Source organism: Ambystoma mexicanum, chromosome 5p (assembly GCF_040938575.1).
Source record: "Ambystoma mexicanum isolate Mex_15411 chromosome 5p, UKY_AmexF1_1, whole genome shotgun sequence".
In the NCBI taxonomy this organism is placed as follows: domain Eukaryota; kingdom Metazoa; phylum Chordata; class Amphibia; order Caudata; family Ambystomatidae; genus Ambystoma; species Ambystoma mexicanum.
Window position 1 is genome coordinate 495,947,884 of NC_090930.1, and position 16,966 is coordinate 495,964,849.

The window sequence follows — 16,966 nt, forward strand, 5'->3', positions numbered from 1 at the left end:
TCCAGAACCTGAAAATGCTAAATTAGAATTGTAATAGGCAGGGTGAAAAATGTACACTCTCCTCTAGCCAATGGCTAATGATAGTTCACGCCTGGCGAGTAAGAAATGGTGTGCTGTGTGCATGTATAGCACTGAGGTGGCGAGTTACTTTTTATGACTGGCGAGTAGCCTGCAGCTTGAATTTTTTCCCCCTGGAATAGGTTTCTCGGAAGTCAGAGGCAGGGTGCTCTGTGCAAGTCCGCAAAACTCTAAATTTCTACCCCCTACATCCAGTTAACACTTTCGCAGACTAAGAAAAACACTGAAATAAACATTGTGGAGTTAACTTTCTTAGCACCCAAAAAGATTAACGCAAGACTGTACTTAGAAAAGCCTTCAAAAGCATCGCCAGAACAGGTTTGCATACATGAGATGGGCTGAATTGTCCAGCATGCAGATGTGGAAATGGCAGTCACCACGAGTGGATCGCCCCCCCCATTCCCCTGACAGCCTTTACCTGTGTTTCTCATGTGTCACTTGTTGCATTTTCAATGTATTGCATGACTGTTCATTTCCATAATGTTGTTTTCATATTGCACTGTATGCGACTGCACTGAATAAGCCCTGCTCCTACCCCAGATTCAGGATATCCAAGGCCTGGCCCATCCCCCCCAAAAGACTCCAAGCCCAGGCACAGCTGCAAGCTTTTACTGCAGCCTGGAAAGGGACGGCTGGCCTTTCAATCTCCATACCTTAAACAACCTCCTACCCTCCCCAGTCCAAGCGTATGTCTGTCACCTTCCCCCTCGGACCCTGGGAACCACTGTGTCCATAATGGGGGAGGGGAGTGGTGGACTCTGGAGTGGGGAAGCACAGCGGTGAGAGAGGACCTGTGTCTGTCTAGTTCTGCCCACCTGCCTCCCCTTCCACTATACAACCAGTGTAAAATCTTCTGGCCGTTCCATCTCCTTCCTGGGAACAATTTCCTCCCCTCCCAGTCCCTGCCTAGGTTTGCCCACCTGCAATATCCCTGCCTCCTTCCTGTACCCATGCTTCCTTTAGCCCTAGGAGCAGTCCAGAAGGCTCTGGAGGGGAGGAAGCGACAGTTGTGGAGAGGGCAACCTGTCCCTGCATGTGTCATCCTACACCCTGTGATACATGCCCCCTTTCCTCCTCGGACCCCTGATGACAGGCTCTGGAGGAGCAGGGAGGGGGAGCAACAGTCTTATAAACGTATTGGGAGACGCTCTGGCTCCCTTTTTGGTTGCAGTGGTGTGCTGAATGCGGGTTGGGGAAGAGAGAGTCTCTCTCCCTCTCTCAGCCTCTCTCTCTCAGTCTCTCTCTCTCTCTCTCTCTCCTACTGCCATTCTCTTCACCTCCTAGTGGGCCCGTTGCCCATCTCTCTGCCCACCTTGGACCCAAGTTTCATCCCTTCCTTGGCGTACCTTCTCCCCTCCCCAAATCAAAGGGTACTCCCCAGGCCCCCCCAGGTCCCCCCAGGTCCCATGCAAGTGGGTGTGCCGAGCTTGTATGCCTGCCATCAATGCCCCACCTCGTGCCTGCAGCCCAGTGCAGACAATCCTGTGTCCAGTGTGCCTAATTTACTCTGCTGGCAAGGAGTCTACTTCTCCACTGTGATAAATCTGCTCCTGATTTTTGCAAAGACTTTGGCGCCTTTATTTGTGTTACCACTCTTTAACACAGCCTGCCTGTTAATGTGAGAGGGGGTCGGAGTCCGCCTGTATACACAACACACTCTCACCAGGTCGGTTAATTCTCTGGCCCAAAACTGTGGCTCTCCAGGGGGTCTCCCACACGGCCTTCCCCATTTTGGCCTGCCTCCCAGGTCTACACAGATGCATTGTTTAAACCATATTGGGGCCAGGAAATTGATGGTTTATTTATTTGTGAAGCCAGGTATTCAGGCAGTGCAGACTTGATACGTCAGGCATTCTCGCTTCTAGGTTTACACCTTTTGGAGAAAACAAACGCGGTACAGGAACTGGTAGATTTAAAGACCACCTGAAGTTTGTGTGTTCCCTGTCCTTCCCCTTTACAGGAATTGATTTTTAATTCCAAGTCATCTATGTCTCAACTACCACAAGTACAATATCTATCACTAGGTTAATACTTTATAGCAGACTCCCATCACAAGTTAGACGCATGCAACAATTATTTGATTTCCTAGATTGTCAATCCACGCTTGCCCCAATTAATTTACTTTTCTCTTGGATTGTAATAGCTTTGTCAGTTGTGTGACTGACAATATTATGCACCTTTCATCACTGGTCTGCTGGTAAACAAACAAACCCATTAAACTGAGTCACTTTGAAATTTCTCTTCATAAAAAGGTGCACACATTTTCCTTTCCCAATAGCTTAAGTTACTCCCATCATCAAAAAAACAATCACTCTTCCCACCTAATGTTATTCAAACTCATTCCATTTAGGGACACCACTTCAGAACCCCAAAACCGTTGAAGCTGGACATGAGCTTCTCTGAACTTTACAATTCAGTATGAGCCCAATGCTGTTCTTTCATGCTGAAACTCAAAATTGTTGTATTGACAATAATCATCATTGGTATACTCTTAAATCGGATGAAAAGGCACACAGGAGTAGAGAAACAAAATGGCAGAAGCAAACACATTTGAGACAAAGTTGAACATTATCACTGCATTATGTATGGAAAAAAAAATCTTTCTGATGCGCAACCATTTTTATGCCTCAACTTTAGGAGAGGAGGTAGAGTGGCACACTGAACTAGATGATGACATGGACACGGGACGGCCACTGAAAGAACCTCAGACGGAGGTTCCAACGTTGGGACAGCAGCAGAGAGGGCCTCGGAGGGAGGTCTCAGCCGCCGTGGAGATGAGAGAAAGGAAACGCAAGGACAATGGCTCGCGGCCAAGTCTAAGGATGGACGGAGTGGAGATGAGCCGAGAGGCTGCGTGTGCGCTTCAGGCCTTGCCACGCAGTGGCGAGGCGGGTTGGTGCGAGGGGGTGAAGGGGGACCTTGGCGTGGAGAACCCAAGAGAAGGGGAAAGTCAATGGTGTCTCTGGCTTCCATGTATAAAGAGTCATGCAGAGGAAGACAGTAGCAAGCGGGCATTAGCCGACGCGGAGCTGGGGGAAACGGTTGTCAGTGGCTTTTCGGTACCCGCTCACCTATCCCGCCTGATAACAGAACACTCACCTTTCTTCCCTTCCTTCCAGCAGCGCTTCGAATAGGTCAGAACATGCAGGTTGCCGGGGGTGGCAACCACTCACGTTTCGCCAGTCTTGGCGGAAAGGGCATCATGGCAATCTTCTTTCAGAGAGAAAGGGGACGGGGCTTGTGGGGATATTTACAGACAAAACCAGACCCTTCCTGATTGGCTCAAACCCATCCAGCCCCTATATAAAGTAAAAACCAATGATGGACTGTGTGGGTTTTTCGTCCGATCTCTTGCAGATCAGCAGAGGAGAGGGAGAGAGCCACACCAGAGACGCTCTTGGCGTACGAGGATTAACCTATGGAATCAGCTGGTTCATCCATACAGGAGAGCAAACAGAAGACTGAATTGAAGTCCCGGATTTATTTTTATTTCTTTCTTCTGGACGCCTTAATCCTGAATTAAAGGCTATTTCAGTTGCAACCACTCTGCCTTCCTGTCTCATCTTTTCACAAGCAATGAGAGTTCAATAGCTGTTTTAGCCACAAACAAATTTTGTATTCCAGATTGATGATTTCACTGTCAATCATTCTGAGATGCGCCCAATCATTTTACCATACTGACCAGCAGAATAGGACTTTCTCTACTGTACAAGTACCCCTTCTAGCATCCCATCACTAATTTAAGAATGATTTGCAAAAGAAGAAAAAAAACCAAAAAAACAAACCACTATTCAGCACATCATGTGATAAGTGGATTATGCCCAGGTATGTGAAATGCTACCCGAGCCAATCTAGCAAATTCCATAGAAACTTATTTTGCAAATCCTGAATGCGTTTGCGATCGATCACCCAGGATGTGGAGCAGACAAAAAACACAATGTACAAGTGTTCTGCCTCTTATTGCCATCTCTCTGTGGTCACTATGACTTCTATGGTAGGTGTACCAACAAGGTACCCCATAGCATCCCAGAGAGCTTAGACTCTCTCCACTAGTCAAGTGGGAAGGTTAGTGGCAGTTGTTTCTTTAGATAATATGGCTTCCACCTTGTTGAAACCGTTTTACCTTACTGGGACCTTTTTAGACAACTTTTCCATTCACAAAATGGAGGTAGAAGGTTTGCCCTGAAGGCCTAAGGGATCACCTGACTAGCCATTGTCACCCTGTGTGTGGGAGGTAGTGACTATACAGTCACAGGGTAGGTATTTGAATTCCAAGACTGGGGGCTGTAGCCAGCCTGAATCCAGTTCCGAGTAGCATATGTAGATGCCCAACTGGTATAATGTGGATGTCCTTCCATTGTGTGCGAGACCTTCATGAGTGACTGGGTGTGCTAGGAAGGACAGCCAGATATTGGTTGCGCCTCTCGTTTGAATGTCGCATGGTGTGCGATTGGGGTGGGGGGGGTAAATCTGTTCAATTCCTGCCTCACTAGGGGGATAAAATCAGTTCCCTTACCCACTCACCTGGGCTACTACTGGAACCTCCGAACCAGCAGTCTCAGAAGGCCTACTGCCATGAGGAAGTATGGAAGCTTTGCACTAGCACCTTTAACTCTCCACCGAATCAGATGGCAATGCTCTTCCTCTCCAGACCAGAAGGAACCAACTCATGGGCTCCTACCCAAGATTCAGTGGGGACAATTGGATAACCTCTCCTGCTCGAAGTCCCAGTTCCGCTCAAACCAAACTCCTGGTTGGGTCTCCATCATACATATGTGGTACCCCTTTGCTGCCTGATCCCTGAAGACCCATTCCATTTAGACCAGAGATTCAGCATCCCTGGACATCGGAAAAGCTCTATAGCCTCATCTCCATTGCAGAGGAAGATGTTGCGGTTTGTGTCCCTTGTTCATTAAACAGTGGCAAACTCACCTCCCGGTCTTTCTTGCATTATGGCTCCTCTCTGGTGGGTCACTGTGGGCAAATCAAGAACAATCATCCTTCCCTGGGATCTACTCAAGCAGAACTCATCCACAGAATTTAAGCTTGAGAGTGAACAAGTAACCCTACATCACCAACTACTGCTGATGGCAACTCCCTGCCTTTCTGCTCCTCTGGCTCAAACCCTCTACTAGAGGGACTCTAAATCTTTAATCATTTTCAGGGGTCTTGGGATACCTTCTGGATTGGAGCGATGTTGCTGAAACCATCAGTGGTCACAAAACCAACCTTAGAAATGATTGCTTAATCATATAAATCCCAAACCCAACAAGAGAGCACGGGGAAGCGTAGGGAATGACATAACCAGGCCAGATTGGCGCCCATGGAGAGAGAAGTTGCAACGAGACACCCACAGAGGAAGAAACCCATAGACTTACTGGAGGAAATTGTTGAGCTGTGGGAGAATACGTAAGCAAAAAGGAAAGAAGATCACTAGCTTACTGAAGCCTGCACCTCACCCTCTTGCAGAAGCCAGAGACAAGGAGGAAAGAGCAAAAAGGGTTCAAAAGAAGGAAAGAGCAGGGGGGCAGATCTCCCATACAGAACTAGAACAAAGAAAATACACAGAAGGAAAGAACATGCAAACTCATGTATAGTAAGAACATAATTAGTCTAAATTATTCACAAATCCATATTTAAAACACATTTTTTTTTTCTCAAAAGCTATTTAAGCTTTATTCGTTTTACAATAGCAGCACCGTTAGCATTATATATACACTTGTAGACAATTTCCATTAAAGACAGTTAAAAAAGAACCTTGGTTAAAAGAGTTGAGATCAGATTTAACACAACGAAACCCTTGAAATTCATCTATCGCATTTCGAGCAAGTCCACTGTAACTATGCACACCCTGCTGTGCAGCGCTCAACCACGATGACATTACAGACTACATCAATAACTACATCAAATGTGACATTATAAGTTAGAATATTTTTGGACTCTTGATACATGTTAGGCAAGATTGTATGCAGTACCCTTTGGGTGCACTACAACAACCCCGACCTCCTGGCAATAGAAACCCAAACTTTGGTATAAGTCTGCACTACACAGGTTGGTAGTGTGTGGAGCAGCCCGGCTTATCTCAAGAGGGGTCAATGTGAGCTGTAGGGGAGTTACACAGGATTCACAGTGACAAGTATCCAAATAAACTCTTACACGCAAGGTTTCTTGATAAAAGACTTACTAATTTATTTAGCAGTCAGTTAGAATAAGCCTTCTTCAGAAGGGGGCAATATAAAACACCACAAATATATTTCAAAACACACACTCTTAAACTCTTAAGTTTCTAAATCAGTAAGTACCCTTTTGGGATGGCCCACAGACACAACCTACAACGTCAGGTGACTTCAATAGCTAGGGTGCTGGGGACATTAATGTATCACTGTTGCATTTTAGAAGAATTTAGGAATAGGTTAAAGGAAAAGGTTATTAGAACATACAAGCGATCACAAATATTCTCAACCAGGCAAATATTTTTGGATCCCCAAACAAGAGCCATTCAGTGGAACAGGCTAAGCCAGAGTCAATGGGCAAACGTCTATATGAGCGGAAGTACTCCTTTGCAGGTAAGTTAGAAAAGTCTTTGCACAATACTTTTAGAAGTCTTTGAAGAAAAAAAAATCAATGTAGGGCCACAAGCTGTTAGACTTGTGAGTAGTAGAAGATTCAAGCAACTCTATAGTAAGAGGCAAGTTCTCCCAGACTTTACAGTACCTTTGGATTGAAGAACAAGTGCAGCAGATGACTTCTGTTCCTGTGCAGCTCTCACTGTTACTGGGACTCAGTCATGGGGACAAGAGGGAGAACTTCTGGGGACTCCTGCACTGCAATGTGACAGTCACCGCTTACAACCGGCAAACTCAGCTCCTCACGACTACCGCAAATAACACCACAGTTCCTGGCTGTCGAGATGGACTTTCCTTGCTTGTGGGGTCCCACACTTTTGAGGGGGCTCAGGCTCGGACAGTCCTGCTTCCTGGAAGTTCGGAGGATCTTCCTGGATTTGTTGGCCAGTTTATAAGCAACGCACACAAACAGGTGTTCCTCTCCCTGACTATTCGGTTTCCAGCAGCAATTCTGTGGAAATTCAACCAGCTCTGAGAGGATGTCCAGGCGGCTTACTTTGGAGTTGATTGGTCCCACCAACTCAAAGGGAGAAGTCATCCTTGCAGGAACTGTCGATACGAAAGTGGAGTTTCAGCACAGCAGCATGGCTTCACTGTGCAAACCAACGGCCCAGGAGTTGCAGCAGGCGTCTTCTTCAAGTTCTCTTCGGATTCCTTCGTCCAGTGGTCGACTACCTTCCAAGCCAAAAAGCCTTGCCTTTTATGCAGCTTGCTCCCATTCATTCCAGCCCAGCTGTCAGTCACCAAGCATGGTGTCTGTCCTTGCCGGCCAATCACCATAGAGTGCATTTGGGTCACCCAGGAGACTAAGCATAGGGAGTTTTTCGGGCATCTCCCTCACTTCCTGCCCCCGCCAGACACCCTGGAGCCAGAGGCGGGTTTCACTCGTGAAGCCCGCCAAAGACAAAACGAACAAAGGGACCAAACCTGGTTTGGCGCGCAGAGTAAATCTCAAGAAGGATCTTTCCACAAAGAAATTGTGAAAAACGAAGACCCGGGCCATTCTGACAAAAATGGCACCCATGGGTGCTTTACTGTGACTGTGAAAGCAGCCTGTGGTAAAATTCCATAATTGTAGTAAAAACGTAAACCACTGCCACCAGCGATTTAGTGAGCAAAGGGTAACATAAAAATGTTACATGAGAAGCTAGACAAAGGGGATACTAAGTAACCCCTCCAGCACCCTATTGTAAGATAGTGTGTGCTGGGTCCAGAAAGTTCCAAATGTAAGTAAAGTCCATTTCACTTTACTGCTCTGTGAAACAGTAGTTTATCCCAGAGAATGTATTAAAACCTTTGGGGAAATCTGAAAGACTTTCCTGTGCCACTGCACTGAAGGTGCTGTGTGACACAATATAAAAGTTGATGCCTATGGAGTTTGTCAGACTCCACAACCACAAGAAACGCAGAGTACAAAATTATATTAAAATACATGGGGGCGTTGCCAAGAGCTCCATTGATGCAGACTCATTTGATGGCCTCTGTGTGGGACCCGATGCAGCACTAAGTTTAAAACTGCATAGGCAGTCCATTTCTGCAGCTTTATGCGCGGTTCGGTGTAAAGAGGTCCTGCGCCGCTCCGGATAAACTTTCGGAGCTGGGCGGACCCGGGACCCTGCAGATCGAGCCCGGGGGGCGCTGCGGGACCGCTGTCGTGCCTCGCCAAGATGGCTTTCGGGCCGGGTAATGGCCCGGGGACGTGCCATGCACTCCAGGAGCTCTCGTCCTCCACCTTTGAAAGCCCCAGCAGCAGGCCTCTCCGCCACACGGAGCCTGCCCAACAAGTGAAGCATCCGAGGGGACTTTCTCCCCTCCGCCTGCGATCACGGTGAGAGGGTGCCGTGGGGTGGGGGGTCCGCTGCTGCAGCCCATAACCCGAGGGCCGGGTGTGATCTTGGGCTCCCCTGGGCTTCCCTGCCCACCGCTGAAGACGCGGTCGCATGGGCGGGCCTAGGGGGTTCTCTATGCCTGACATTTGGGGGGCAGCCTGCCTGAGCGAGTCTTGTCCCAACCCGAACCTCAACACAGCCGCTGCCGCGCTCACATAGCGCGGGTGGTGGGCCCAGTGGAGGGGCCCCCAAGCACCCCAGCATATCTCCAGCCTGAAGGTCTGCACTGCTCCATCCGTGCCTGTCGAGGGGCCTAACTTAGGAGAGGCTCCTCCTCATTGGTGCCAGGGTAACACCCTAAACTAAGCCTCTCCCAGGATCCAGGGGCACCCCTGCCCACACAGCATCCCTGCTCTGACCTCATATGGCCTTTATCACTGCCACCAGAAGCGACGGGGAGACAACCGGACCTGCAACTTCTTCCTCACAGGGCTTCCTTACAACCCCTCACGGGGAGCAGGACCTCACCATTCCTGGGGCGCTACGGCCCACTTCAACTCTTCTTGGCATCAGCAGCCTTGGAGCTCCAGGCAATCACCTAGGGACCCAGACGGACTCCAGGTGGGCAGCAGTACAGGCGACTCTGACCTATGCAATCTTTTTGGTGCCTCTTCTCCCCCCCCCCCCACCACCACCTCTAGTACCTCACTGCCTGCTCCACACATATCCACATGCTACGCTTAACGGTTCCCACGAGTGGGACAATAGGGGCCAGAGGCCTTCTCCCTTCCCCCTTACCTGGGACTGTTGCAGGAAGGTCCCCACTACCTCCAGCAGTGCCCCCCTCCCACCGGCACCTCAACCATGATGTTCAGACAAGTCAAAACCACCAAAAACTCGGACATTGCTGTCATGATACTCTCATCAGACAAAGGAAAGAAAATGGAACCTCAAACTCACTCCTCCAAAAACCGTGGACGATAGAGGAGCCCTAGCTACCAGAGAAGACAAACAAACATTTATGGCGGCTATCAAGACCGAATTTAGATCCTGCATAACTGAACTCACAGCAAAGCTAGAGCACACTGATCAAAGACTTACGGAAGCGGAGCAGAGGCTTGGGGAGGTGAAGGATCGCTCCCACTCTGCTACTCTAGGTGAGGTCCAGCGCTCGATCCGAGCACTTCAAGACAGGTCTGAGATCCTTGAATACAAGCAAGAGGACCTTGAAAATAGGGCTTGCCGCAACAACCTCGGGATCCGAGGCATTCCCATCCACAGTGCCAGACAAAGACTTGGCGGAATATATGGGGGAGTTCTTCCAGTCCCTAATGCCGCAGCTGGATAAACACCTACTCCTGTTGGATCGCACCCACAGACCTGGCCCCCGCCAGGGAATGGAGTCAGACGCCTCCCACAATGTCATAACACGCGTCCACTTCTATACTTCGAAAGAAGCCATCTCCGCAATTGGTCGGACCTGAGACGAACTGACGTCCTAGGGCTCCCCACTCCAAATATACCAGGTCCTTTCCCTGCTCACCTTACAGAGAAGAGCCCTTCGGCCACTAACTCTCTTCCTGCAGGAAAAACAGATCCACTATAGATGGCTCTTCCCAACAGCGCTGCAATTTACATATAAAGGCACTTCCCGGAGAATCAGCCACCTAGAAGATGCAGAAAAGAGCTTACACCCCGGCTCCCCTAAAGCCTTGCAGACCCTGACACCCGACGGCGTGGAGGGAGAAATTGTTACTGCATCGCCAAAGCCAAGACGGTCCTCGTGGTCTAAAGTACATAAGAATAGGAGGGGGAGAACATACCCAGAAAACCTACACCATCGCAACTGAAATTCCTGAGACACCGACACATGGAACAAGAAAGGCAGAATCGGGCCCTCCCCCCTACGGCAGCCCATGCCCACTTCCAAGATGCACACCATCAGAATGTCCTTGAAAGGCAATACAGCCACCCCGGTCACATTGGCAAGGGGTGGACATATGGCTCTGTTGGCCAAGAGGTTTGCCAAGCCCAAAACGTTGGCTCCTCGGACAGTTACAGTTCTGGCCGCCCATTGGTGGCCGAAGTTAATCCCCCAATTGCATGGTTGCAGCCAGCTACATTTCCCCCAAAATGATGCCAGATCTTCTCGCCTCCCGACCCCCCCACCCCCGACCGCACCCCATGGGGACCCTCGAAATCCACCCAACCCTCCACACTTTGAAGTTCTCTTCCCACAACATCAGAGGTCTGAACTCCCCTTCTAAGCGCAAATATATACTGCAACTGTTATTGGATAATAAGTCCGACGTGGCGTTCCTACAGGAGACCCACCTACAGCCGGCGGACTTTGGGCGGCTACGTAGCAAACACTTACTGCATCAGTACCTAGCATCCAACGGCACCAAAAAAAGGGGGAACCGCAATTCTCTTCGCGAAAGGCCTACACCCCCAGATTCTGGATAAAAAACTGTGCCCCGAGGGCCGCTATGTAGCACTTAAGTGCTTTTTACTGGGTCACCTACATTCACTTATTTGCGTGTATGCACCGAACGAAAGGCAAATCAGCTTTTCATGAATCCCTGGCCAAGGAGCTATCCCCTTTTGTGGAGGGCCAAGTTATAATCGGCAGAGACTTCAACGGAGTACCAGACCCCTCTAAAGACAGATCACATATACCTTCCCCCAGGGATTTCAAGCAGGCCCCGAGTCTCCCTTCACCTCTTTAGGATGCTGGATGTGGTAGATGCATGGCGCGTGCTTCACCCTACTGAGGAGGACTATTCTTTTTATTCCTATGTCCACAGAAAGTTTTCAAGGATAGATCTCTTCCTGACATCGCTGCAAGTCCTGTCCTATGTCGACAATGTTTCCATTGGCTCAAGGACTCCGTCAGACCATTCCCTGGTCTCCATGACACTCCAAGTGCATGACGCCTCCCCGAGGCCCCAACACAACTGGTCCTTATACGACCCCATGCTTAATGACATGGCACTGAGAGACTCCTTCGCCAGGTCCATTCAGAGTTTCTTCAGGGAAAGAACCCTGTACTCCAGCGAACACCTGGGATGCCATGAAGGCAGTCATACCGGGGGAGCTGATAGTGCACCTGCTGGCAAAGGCTAAACAATTCTACTACACTAGAAACAACAAAGCAAACAAATTAATGACAGCAAAGCTAGCTAAAGTGCGCAGGATAAACACAATAACTGGACTCAGGGACTATCAAGGGGTGGTGCGATATACTCAGAACAGGAGAAATTACAACTCGCAACAGACCACATGAAACAGGTGATGGACGCTCCACCACAAGACCCCAACAAACAGCGCAAATTCATACGGGAGGCAGCCCTCCCCCAACTGAAAGACTCGGCCCGGGATGCCCTAGAAGCTCCGATCACAGGGGAGGAGTGTAACGCTCACCTGGTTCCCACGGAGGCGCGGCGTCGAAGGCGCAGAACTCTGAAGATGGACAGGAAGGGCCCCTCTATTCTGGCTTCCCTGGCTCGTTGGATACCCTCCTGTGCGTGAAAAGGGAGTATTACCAACTGTGGAACAATGCTCAAGCCTCCCACTCCCTTCCAACCCTCCACGATACCTCCTCCACGATTCCCCGTGAAGCCTCACCTTAGGGTTTGGAAGGATGAGCTCTCTGATGCAAGGGCGCGTTGAAACCCAGTTACTTCACTGGATTGAGGATTGATGGGAGTTCAGGTAAGCTTGACTGTTCAGGTAAGGCGCTGAAAAAGTTCTGTTCAAAAGTTCAAGCTTAATAATAATGTTCGTTGTCTAATTGCAGCAAGCGCTAATGCTTATGTCTTTTTCCCCTTAGGGGCCGGGGTTCGGAGTGCCGGAGATATGGCGCCGACCCGAAGTGAAACAGTTCTGGATGAGCGCTCAGGTAATGTCTTTGCATTCACTCATTCAATGTCTTTGTCTTTTTTCTCTATAGGGGCCGGGGTCCGGAGATGCCAGGAAGCGGCAGGACCCGAAATGCAGTGGGAATAATCCAACAGGTAAGACTTAAAAGGAAACTGAGCTTTCCTTATTCCTTTTCTCCCTCTCACCTTTGTTCTTGTCTTTTTTCCTCTAGGCGCCGGGGCGTAGCTGAATCTGGAAGATCGCTGCTGAAGATGGAAGCGCCTTGCAAAGGTGAGTAAAATGCAGCGTTGCAGCGATCGAAACAAAATGCCTTTAAAATGATGTCTTCCTTTTCAGGGCCGTTGGAGAAATGACTCTGGGATGCAGATTTAGCAGGTAAGGGCTTTTCTTCTCCTATTCTCTTCCTTTCTCCCCTTGCAGGTGTTCCAGGGTGCTGGCAGGCGTGGCTGAAGTCAGGATGCAGGAGCTGACACGGTGAGCGTCCAGCTGCTAGGTGCAGAACAACGCGAAGCACGTGTGGCTGTTCGGGTGGGGTTTAAATAGCCTTGGAAGAAGTTCCTGGTATGTATCCTTCCACCAATCAGGTATGTATCCTTCCCCGACCACACCCGGGTGATGAAGTAGTCCTACAGGTAAAGTAGTCCCATTCAGGCCTCAAGAGGGCCTGGATGAAGCAGCAAGGTCTGCATCAGGTAAGTGTGCACCCAAGCACTTAAACACATATCCTCTTCTATGAGCCTGGCGCCTAAGGCACCAGGACTGGGGTCCGCTATGAGCCTGGCGCCTAAGGCGCCAGGACTGAGTCCAAAGGGCCCCGACTTGGGCCCGCTGAGACTTCCCTGGGGGAAATGATGTCTGCCTCTGGGGTTGCTGGGCCCGGCCTGGCTCCTTGGAGGTAGGCATCATGACAAGGAGATCGAGGCAGTCATCAAGGCTCTCAAGCCATGGGCCCCAGGTCCCGATGGCTTCTCCACCAAGTTCTACAAAATATTTTGCCTGCAGTTGATCCCCTCCTTGGTCCAACTCTTCAATTCCTTTAGAGACTCGGGCGCAGTATCTCCCTCCATGCAGGAGTCGATCACCATTCTCCTTCCCAAGCCAGGCAAGGACCCGAAGGATATAACCTCCCACAGACCGATGGCCCTCCTGAACATAGATGCCAGCATATACTCCAAGGTCCTTGCAAACCAGCGATCACAGATCCCGCCCGACATAATCCATCCCAACCAAACTGGCTTCATCATAAACAGGTCCACGGGGATAACATATGCAGAACCCTGAACCTAATAGATATTGAATCCCAGGACTCGCAGAAGATGGCACTCCTAGCCTTAGACGCCACCAAGGCATTCGACAAAGTCGACTGGGCATTTATGCAGCACACGTTGGAAGCATTTCGCTTTGGACCCGTCTTCCGGAACATGGTCATGGCCAACTACAGATCCCCGAAAACCCTCCTCTGAGTTAATGGCACACTCTCCAATCAAATTGAGCTGACTTGTGAGACGAGGCAAGGATGCCCGTTGTCTCCCCCATTATTTGCCCTGGTTATGGAACCTTTCGCCCAGAGAATCAGACGGAACACCAATATCAAGGGCCTAGAGGTGGGCACGTCTCAACACATAATAGCCCTCTAAGCAGATGATGTGCTCCTAACCATCTCAGAAGCACACACCTCAACTAGACAGGCTCTCTCGGTAATTGATGCCTTTGGGAGGGTCACAGGCTTTACCATCAATTTTAGCAAATCTGTCACCTTGGGGATTGGCCTGTCCTCGGGGGAAATGGAAGCCCTCAGCTCCTTCAGTCCCATCCAGAAGAAGTCGATTCCTTACTTGGGAGTCCAGATCCCTGCAAACCCAAAGGACACATACAGAGTAAATTTCCATCCCCCCCTCAAAGATCTCGAAAGAGACCTGGAACGCTGGGCAGGACAGGAAATCTCCCTGATGGGACGCATTACAGCCTGCAAAATGAACCTCCTCCCCAGGTTACTATATGCGAGTGCTTCTTTACCCGTTGCAATCTCCCTTCCAGCAATACATAAACTACAAAGGAAAATGCTTCAGTTCATTTGGAGGGGTAGAAAAGCAAGGATCTCACAAAACACGATGATGGGAGATGCCAAATTAGGAGGGCTTGGAGTCCCCAACTTACGAAACGATCAAGTGGCTGCACAGCTAGCCCAATCTCATGCCTGGATGTTGACCTCTGACCCCCCCAGATGGGTAGAAATTGAACAATCACGGCTTCCCCTCCTGCTGCGGTTCCTGCCACACATCGAACCCCTGCATCGCCAGCTATGGGAAAAGGTACAATCCTCTACTACCCAAACCCTATGACTTTGGGACTGGGCCTTGAAATAAAAGGGGGTTTCAAGAGGGGTGGGCCCATCCTCCCCGGTTTTTCACAACCCAGCTTTCTCCCCGGGTACTCATCCCCAAAACTTTAAGAACTGGATCGCGGGAGGCCTAACAACTCTAAGCCAACTCTTTGTAGGGGGCGAGCCCTGCACATTTGAGCAATGCAAGGAGGCCTTTCACCTCCTGGAGACTGACAGATTCCCCTACATCCAAATCTGCCACTGGTGCTCCAACCCCCACATGCGACAGGCCGCAACACGCACTGCATCGGCTCTCGAACTTACCCTGCTGGAGCCCAAGGTGCAGGGAAGAACTTCCTCCTTATATAGACGCCTGCAGGCGGTCTTTCTCTCCACAAAGGCCCCCTATAAGGCACAATGGGAGGCTGATTTGGTCCAGCACATAGACAACCGTGAATGGGTGGACATATGTAATGACCACTGTGAGGGGGCACAAGTTGTGCCACAAGCAGGCTCCCACCAGAACACGGAGGGCCTTAAAACCACTGCAAAATGGCTCCTGGAGCCAGTCCTGGCACCATTGGCACCAGGCTCATATGTAGGAAGGAAGGGCTGTTCAAACTAGGTCCCATTTATGTACATGGGCCTTTGAATCCAACATGGAAGCACCCACACAACCTAGTTCTAAGAACCAAGCAATGCGGTCTAGTGTTTTGGGTGTGGCAGGCATGGAACTACTTTCCCTAGTACTACTTTACCTGGGCTATATAAACCACACCCTGACTGCAGAACACGCTTGGCGTTATTCTGCAACCAGCAGCATGACGCTCACCGTGTCCAGCTCCTGGTCTTCAGCATCTTCCTATAGTGTCAAGATACTGAAGTAGTGGGATCCTGCAGGAGTGAAGCTGGCCCACCTAGCCCCCTAAGCCTGCCTGCTCAACAATCCTGCTTCTTTAAAACTATTGGCCAGGCAAACCCAAGGGGAAAGGGGAATGGAGAAAACAAAAGACAAGAACTCCCACTGCAGGTACTTCAGACCATCTTCTCGGAAAGTTTTGACTCAGATGGGATGTTCCTAAAAAGGAAATGCAACTTTAAATGAATCCGTCTTCTGATCACTGACAACTCTCTATATAATATTTTCTCCATTTACATTTACCTGTTGCCTAAGCTTGATTTGCCAATAGGCTGCTTCAGAAAGATGTATGTTGACTGTAGATACTCTTAGCGATACCTCTTCTATTTGTCTTTCTGCTCTCTTGATTTCTTTAGTATCTGGTAATTTTCTTCTTTTAATAAAATATACCCAAAAATATTGTTGTAACTATTGTCTATTATACCTATTTGCTGTATGCTCTAGGAATAATATACTCTATAAATATGTGTAGGTAATTACCTTTTGTATTCTGAAGAATCTTTTTAAAATATTCAGCTGTTTACTTTTTATACTCCAATTTCACATACGGAGTGCTTTTCCAATAAATGTTTCTTGCTAACACATGTTTTTCTTCTGAATTAACTCTTAATTTATAGGAAAACAATTGCTCGCAAAACGCTGCATAATCGGGCTTCAAAACGCTGTCCTTAAATCGTTTTCTCTTCCGTTACGAGCTACGTATGAAAAATGAGGAAAACAACAAAAATCCAAAATGGCTGTGACGCATGCGCGACACAGTTAGGTCCTTTCCTCTAAACCGCGCTTGCAAATCCACTGAAATACGCGACGCAAGCTCGAAAACAAAACAAACCTGAAGTTAGTTTAATTATATATTAAGAATTAAGGTTAAATGTTAAAAACACGACGATACGAGCCGCGTGCCTTATTAGTATTAAAGTAAAGATAAAATATACACAAAAATGAATTGCTGAACCTTCTTTATAGATTGTTCATTAAAGATTCCTTCACTATTTCTTCTTAAATAAATAATAAAAGATTCTATTGTTCAAAAAACGAAAAGTTCAATTTCAAGTCTTTAAATAATTAACATTTCAAAATTATTTGAGTCTTCACTTAAAAATTCAGAAGTCCACTTAGCTTATCAATGTTCATGGAACTAGACTCTTCTCCGGTTCAGCAAACAGAATTTCACTGGAATTCTTCTTCTGCAGACTTCTTCTCCTGTTACTTAACTACAATTACTATAATATTATTGGAACTCTCAAAAGGATACTACTCTCCTTAAAAATGGAAACTTTAAATGGATTTAACTGGAGCTAACTAATAT

At 48.6% G+C, this 16,966-nt stretch overlaps 1 protein-coding gene across 1 annotated transcript in view; it reads right to left on the reverse strand.

The window, feature by feature from the left end:
• Nucleotides 1-16,966, reverse strand: part of CHMP1B (charged multivesicular body protein 1B) — a 340,861-nt gene that overhangs the window by 166,615 nt on the left and 157,280 nt on the right. The window lies entirely within an intron of this gene.